The sequence below is a fragment of the Pinus tabuliformis genome, chromosome 7 (assembly GCF_031772625.1).
Source record: "Pinus tabuliformis cultivar Carrire ecotype Pingquan chromosome 7, CPIR1, whole genome shotgun sequence".
Taxonomy (NCBI): domain Eukaryota; kingdom Viridiplantae; phylum Streptophyta; class Pinopsida; order Pinales; family Pinaceae; genus Pinus; species Pinus tabuliformis.
In genome coordinates this window covers 1,387,785,645-1,387,793,763 of record NC_142293.1, presented here as the reverse complement: position 1 = coordinate 1,387,793,763, position 8,119 = coordinate 1,387,785,645, and the positions used below count along the sequence as shown (strand labels likewise).

At 36.8% G+C, this 8,119-nt stretch overlaps 1 pseudogene; it reads right to left on the bottom strand.

Moving 5' to 3' along the window:
• Nucleotides 1–5,103: 5,103 nt before the first annotated feature.
• The window catches only part of LOC149252824 (AAA-ATPase At4g25835-like), a 33,682-nt pseudogene continuing 30,666 nt past the window's right edge, over nucleotides 5,104–8,119 (bottom strand).

Here is an 8,119-nt window from a genome sequence, read left to right as displayed (position 1 = left end):
GTGAACTTCTCATCTCAGGCATTCATTTAGATTCATCAACACACAAGATCTTTCACTAGTCATAATATAAATAGGAACATCACCATTCATGAGTCAGTATGCATGGGTAATTTAAATTTATCTATGTGCTTAAATATCTTTAGAAATTGATGGAGGTACTTCAACTCTCCACCGATCCATAGGCCAACTACACTGTAACCATGCTTGTAGCTTACCAGTCTTGAGTCAGATCTATAAAATGAGGGAATTCTTTCTCCTAGGAAACTTCACCCCAATGGGTTAAATAGGCACTCAAAGATGATGTTCATTTTCCGTGTGGTTTATCAACTATCCTATGAAATTACAAACCATAGTAACTCACTCTCCTAAGTCCATTTATAAGGATTCACACATGGTCTAGATGAAGTATTTTTTATTCCAAGAGATTGAATCCACTGTCCAAGTGATTTATCAGTTGTCTTTTCAGAACAAGCACAACAAGGTTTTGCTTTCCACTATCCAGGTGGTTAAAATCTCTCTAGAAAGCACCAAAGTGACTTATATTTCCTTGTCTAGGTGATTTATTAGCTATATAGAAAACACCATAGTGATTTAGTCATCAACTAAGCCTCCCACCCACCTCACAGGTATTGACACATAGTTTAGTGGTCTCAAACAAAAAACATCGAGATTAACATTGAAAATTCACAAGGCTCAAGACAAAGTGTTTAGCTCCACATCTACCCTGGTTTCCTTTTATGATCCTCCATTTCTCCATGCTATTTGCACCAGTCTTGAGCAATCCAAGGAATAACTACTAACAAAACAAGATGAGGTAGAAGGGGAATTCGATAAAGGAGAAGAACTCCCACACTTCTCTATTGTGCATAAATATATTCTCCTTCATGACTTTTAATTTTTAGGAAAGGCACAACCTCTCTTGGCTTCTCAATCTGATGTTGACTCTTCTTTGTTCTCCTTCCACATTTTATGCCTTTATTCCCCATTATCTTTGGTGCTTCTTTTATTTCCTGAAGATTCTGCCCCTAGTCGATCGTTCCTTGATCTATGAGGGGAGATAGGCATTGCCTTGTGCTCCTCATTGTTCTTGTCCAATATCATAACTATTTTTGAGTGATGATAGCCCAACTGGGTTAGAACTAAATCTAGTAATAACTTACAATGAAGTTTCATGGATTTTAAGCAAGCAAGCTCCCTCTTCCTTCTGAACTATGGATCTACATGATCCTCTCCTCGGCCAATCATTTAAGTTTATATTTAATTATTGAGTTTAATATCCACTTGCTTCATCCAACCATGAATATTTCGTTAGTATTAGATGATTTCATATACAAAATAAAAGGGTAAAAAAAATGGTCGTTACATTACATTGCGAAGAAGCAAGAAATCTTAGTGAAGTAGGATGATGCATATAAATATTTGCAGCCTTTGGGATTGGTGTTTCTTGTAGGTGGGTTCCTACAAATCTTGTAGTAGTGGGGATGGTTGTCTCCTATAGGTTGGGCCCTATAAAATAGAAAAGGGGATTGTGTATCCTATAGATTGGTGCCTACAAAAGAGCGGATGGGATTGGTGTCTTTTATAGGTTGGTTGTTACAAAGAAATAAAGGGTATTCATGTCTCCCATAGGTTGGTGCCTACAAAGCAAAAAATGGAATTGGTGTCTCTGGTAGCTTTGTGCCTACAAAGTAGCGGAAGGGTTTGGTGTCTCTTATAGGTTGGTGCCTAGAAATGGTTGTAATAGTAGGCTAATATGTACAAGATCCTTCATATAAAGAAGTTTTGTGTTTTTCTACCATAAGGGTTTCCACATTTATCTTATGTTAATTTTTGTGTTATGAGATTGAATTTTTATGATGTTTGACTTGACTTAAATAAGTAAAATTTTTAATTATACTGATTTACTCCTTCTCTCAATATAATTATGAACCCAACATCCTCCACATATCCACCCTATTTAATAAAAATGATTTTGTCTAGGATTGGCTTAAGATTGTTGGCAATGACTTTGGAAATGTTTTTGTAAATAAGATTAGACAACACTATGGGAATAAATCTACTGGAAATTTGAGGATTAGTTTATTTAGGAACAAAAGTAATGAATGGAGAGTCAAAAGCATGTAGTAGGCTACCTAAAAGCCTTAACTCTTTAATAACTTTCCAGACATGCTATTCAATAATTGATCAAGAGGATTGAAATAATTCCATAGTGAAGCCATCAAGCCTTGATGCTTTATTGATACCCATAGAGTGCACCATAGTTGTTACTTATTCAAAATAGGTATGGTGGAAGATACTCTAATTGATAAAGAGAGATTAAGAGGGACTGAACCAATATAGAGTCAATTGTTACATGTTTGTTCATTATTGATTCAATTATGATATGTCTAAAATGTTACTTTAGTTAATACATTATTTCATCATAATTTTAAAATATCTCCCTTTTTATAATTTTTTTTAACATCTGAATTTTTCTAGGTGTGTTGAGAGCACTTATATTCAATGACAGAACAATCATTTGTAACTTAGGATGAGAAGGAAGGTACTTATATTTTAGGTTGATGGCCTATACTCATTCTACTAAGAGTGTTCTGACTTTATTTAGTTCTTATTTTGTATATTTTCATATTCCTTTTCTTTTCCTTTTCATTTATTTTACTTTGAGATTTGAGAGAGGTTCTAACACCTGGTCCTTCAACTTGGCTCGGGTTCGAGGGTGACTTACTATTTAATACTTCTTCCTAGATAATTGTCTTTTCGGCTACTAGAATTGTGGAAATTATAGATCTTCCAAGTGATATTTTCCATGCTCCAATAAGAGGGTTGGGATGTTAATCTACATCATTTAAGTATCTGTTTCTGTTTGATGTTATTATTCCCTAGACTCTCAAAGTTCATCTTCCTTCATCTCTAGTTTTGTTCTAAGATATTGTATTACTAATGGAGAGAAGTAGGTTAGATTTTTTTCCTTTCAGAGTTCTGTGGCATTTGATTTGGTTCCAAATAAGTGCTCACCTATTTTGGAGGGGCCATCCTCTTCAATCTATTTTTACCATCGGGTGCCTAATTTGGGGATCCTAGTATAAGGGTTTTCTTTATGGACTTCATTCTCTTCAAAACTTTGATGCAACCCTCTTTCCCTACACCTTTGCTCCCCACCTCAGTGTTCTCATGTATATTAAGTTGGAAATATCATAACAGATGGTTATGTTCATGACAATTACTACACTTAAATGGAATGTACAGATAGTCCAAGGTTTGGATCCATTCTATATCTTGGTAACATACATTGATAGATTCAGGAAGTGCTCTAGTCACATTCATATGCACACCAATATGAGCATATGAGGTGTAATCATCCATTCTAGTTAGTTATGAAACTTTAACAAAGGAACTTCAGGTGTTCTCGATGCCTTTAAGAGTTTCTCAATCCTAGAATTCCTAAGGGAGTACATTTTGATACAAACAAAGACTTCAATGAATGTTTCTTTCTTAGGAATAAATCATATTTTCCAGTATCTCAGATGTAGAGCAGTCGAATTGAAAAAATAGGGTCCTTCTTCAAAAATATGCTCTTTGTCTTCCATATAGGTGAATACTGAGGTGAAGAAACCCTTGGAGCCTAGTTTGAGATCATTCTATCCTTTCATTTTCCATATAGTATTGACCTATCACATGAGGGATTTTTAAGAGAGCCAAATCACCATGATCTTTTCAGAAACTATGTGGTCCTTCATCTATTGGATGTAGCTACCCACATTGAGAGATGTGCCCTCGTCCTTCAGGTTCTCCTTCACTCTGGACAAGAAACCACTATGTAGTTTTATGGCTATCTTCCTCTCATCAAATGCATCTATGGTGGTATCCAATCCATGGATTGGGTCCTTCCCTAGACCACCCTTTCCATTCAAATGTTGCGTGAGAACAAATTTTGTTATCATACCACATCCATGGCACTTAATGTGTCCTATGGGAACAAGTGGGGCATTGTCATGCTTCAAAGAAAATGCAATAATGTAAAAAACCACAAAACCTCCAAATAATAAGAACACAAGATGTAACATAGTACCTAAACCTAAAATGGTTATAAAGCACATCATCTTTTTTCAAAATAAAAATTATATTTACATCCTATTAATTATAAATTCAATATTAAAACACTAATATAACATTTAAATTACAAATTTTATAAATTCTATAAAATAATTCACATTTAAAAAATTAACATATTTTTTCTTCTAATTTTTATACATAATGCAAAAATCTTACATTTTATAATAATAATTATAATTAATTTTGAAAACAATAAATCATTACTTGTGATCCATAATAAATTAAGAAAAGTCTTTATGTAGAAATCACACAAGAGAAATTTTTGGCTGGCATTTTGAACCAATAAGTATCGTTCATCACCACATGATGAACCACACTTATTGGTTCGAACACATTGGCCAAAATTTTCTCTTATATACTTTATAGAAAGACTTTTCTTAATAAATAATTAATTTATCTTACTCTTTAAAATAATAAAAAAATAAAAATAATATATCTATATATATATATAAACAAAAATCTTCGTAAATGTCCTTCATTTAAATTATGAAAACATAAAAAATTTTGAAAATTTATTCTCATACATTTATAAAATACTTGATCCGAATTATTTACATATACATTGACTGATATAAATTTGACAACATTGACATTCCACACATATTAACATCCATGCAGACCTTGGTTACATCTCAGGTGAAACTAAAAGGTGAAACTATCAAATTATTGTAGAAATATTAATGTGGAAAAAAAACCATAGAATGAAAATTAGAGAAGCCTTTGAATTATATTTCAGATGAAAGATCTATGGTGAGCGTTCGCCTCTTTTTCTACGAAAAAATCAGATGATCCATCCGATGCTTTGCAACAGCCTCTTCATTTTGATCATATACCAAGTTCAATGGGTTTTTCTGACTTTGATGCGTTAAATTGACCATTCCCTTACTCTTGTCAGAATGCTGATCAACTTCTAAGCCCGAACCACTTCTCAACAACTTAACCGCATGCCCGTTCTCTATTTTCTCCACCGAAGGACAGCTTTTGTCGCCCTCAAGGCTCATTGTCGATGATTTCCTTTCTGGCAATACGGAGATGAAGAGCAAAAACCACGGCCTTCAATGCATTATGCGGGTCGTTCTTATTCTTCATCAGGATTTCGCTGATCTCTGCAGGTGTCAAGGCTCCCGTGGCCTGTATGCTTTGCTCAACTATGGAGAACAGGTTGTGATCATCCATTCCCAAATAATTGAAAGCCAGGCATTTGAAAGCCGGGAATACAGCGGTGGACAGCGGGATATGCATGTCCATTCTGCCGGACCCGATGAGCGCCGGATCGATGTTGTTCTTGTGATTCGTAGTTAAGACTATGATCCGCTCCTTGCCACAACACGCCCAGAGACCGTCCTTGAAATTGAGCAGACCTGAGAGCGTCACGCGGGTATCGTCTTGATCATCAAAAAATTCGACCTATTTTCTCTTCTCGGTTCGGGTTGCAGGCGGGTTGCAGCCGGAACCCGCCTGGCGGTTGCTCGCTCGGAGCGATCGGTTGAGCAACCGATGTCCTCTATGACGATGATGGATTTGTTCGTCGTTTGAATCAGAAGCGCCCAGAGCTCGGAATCGTCTGTCACTTTCGTCAATTCCAGGTCGTACACATCGTAGTGGAGGTAATTCGCCATGGCGGCGATCAGGCTCGATTTGCCATTTCCAGGCGGGCCATGGAGAAGATACCCACGCTTCCACGGCCGCCCAACGTGGTGATAAAACCCTTTACGCTGCCCGAACGAATCGAGGTCTGCCTTGATATTTTCCTTCAGCTCTGGGTCGAGCGCCAGCGTCGAGAACGTGGCCGGGTGCCCTCTCCGTCTTCGTTGCTGGTTCCGTTAACGTCGACCGAAGCGCCCACCTTTGAAGTGGGAAAGACCCCCAAAAATCCCGAGGAATTTGCAGTAGACAACCCTTGGCAGGTCTTTGCACTATACTTAGCGTATGGTGATTACTGCATGGTAACATGGTGGCATGCGTGTTACGCCATCACCATTAATTTTGGGATCAGATCCATTTCTCCGGCATCTGCAGGCAACACCACTCCGACTTAACTATTCCGACGCAGTTAATGCAGTTTTATTAATGTAAATTAGTGATGTCATTGATGAGGTTATGAACGTCTATTTCCAAGCATGGGACTCGATAGACTTTGCGGACACTTCTATTAACTAGGAGCCTCACTACCAATTAGCAAAGAAAAAATTACTTTAAATGCAGAAAGGAAATGTTGCTTACGCTGGGAAATGAAAGCATTGCATGGGAAGACAAGACATTAAAAAGTGACATCAAATTATCTAGCTAAGAATCTATACATATTTTTTGCAAAAGTGACTTAAGTAACCTTGCATATAACATCTAGTTATCTGGACTAAATGAGCAAAAAAATTTACCTAAGAACTATTGTGACTGCTGCATGCATGTGCTAACTAGAAATTGTAGAAAAAGTTTTTTATTTTTTTTTATTTTCAGTTTTATGAATGCAAATCCTAATTTAACCAATTTGTTCTTTGGTAGGGGAGACAGGTATGGGGAAACAAGTCTAAAATGGTGTCGAGGGTATGGAAGCCATGTGGAGGCCTAACTTAAGCTCAGATGACCATTTTTCTCAATTTGGGCTTAAAACAGGTGCTACAAGGTTTCCTATAGTACTACAGGATGTCCTAGTTCTACTACAGGATGCCCTGATTTACTACATGAAATAGGTCGAAAGCTTATAGGGAGGTACAAAAGGTAGAATGAAGTGTGGGAAAGGTGTCTGAGGGGGAAATAAGACATAGAGGGGGTGCACACTACCTAAGGCTCAGTCCAAGGCTTCAAGATGGTTGGACTTGCTCAAGGAAAATGTCCACTTTGCTACAAAACAAGAATTCGGATTAGGGTTTGGTGGACTTTGGCAGTGTGGGTGGAGAAGACTTGGATGAGGCTGGTAAGATGAGGTCTCCCTGCAAATCATAAGCTCTTGTAACAACATACATTCTTTTCTTCATTTATGCACAACTTCATTTATATATGGAAAAGATGAGTTGAATTTAGGAAAAACAAAGTTATTAATAGCTAATGGTTAAGTTTATGAATGGAAGTGCTTCTAAACCATAGCAAACTCAAGAGACCAAAATGAAAATTGCAGGTACTTCTAAGAAATTTAGAAACAATGATCTATTCAACAAGAAACCCTAGGTTATGTAGTGATCAAACAATAAATCTATTTTTTGGGCTATGTGAATGGAACCCTCAAACCATGATCCCATAAGGGAGATGAGGCAAAGGCCACTACCACAAGCTTTTCTGAAGTGTTTACTGTCACTATTGTACCACTAATCTATTTATCCATAAATGGAAGTAAACTAAGTAATCATCTAAATAATTGCAGACTAAACAAAACCAAAATCACTTCAGCAGCTAACTATGAATGTAATCTAAGCATACATGTACAGAAAGAGGAACCTCTGCTGCTAGGGTTGGGCCCTAACCCAAGAGCTTCAGCCCTCTAATTCAACTCAGTGTTGGATCAAGGGAATGCTTTTGATTTTTATCAAAATGTAAAAAATACATAAGAGTTATCAGTGATAAGGTCTTAGCTCAAAAATGCCTCTTGTCTACAATAAGAAAAGTTGAATCCTAATGAGGCCCTAAGCCTTCTTATTTATACAACTGAAGCTACCAACAACTTCCTTAAAATTAGGGAGGCTTGGCTCCCAACTCGAGATCAACTTGTCTTCAACTATCACTAGCTTGGCTGCCAATGACCTCGGTGGGCTTGGCTGCTTGTAACTCCAAGATGATGAGATCTGGTGGAGGAATATTTGAGTGATTGAGGAGTTAAGGAGGGAGATCCAATCTCCTAAAATCCCTCTTGCTTGTCTACTTTGAGTTCCTGCACTTAAATTAGCCAAAATTGCTCCAAATCCTGTAATTAATGCACATTAGGCCACATGACATAACATCTCATCTTTACCCTTCTCACTAAGCAAAATATAATAAAATATGTAAATAAATGTGAGAAAAGTTGATTTTAATA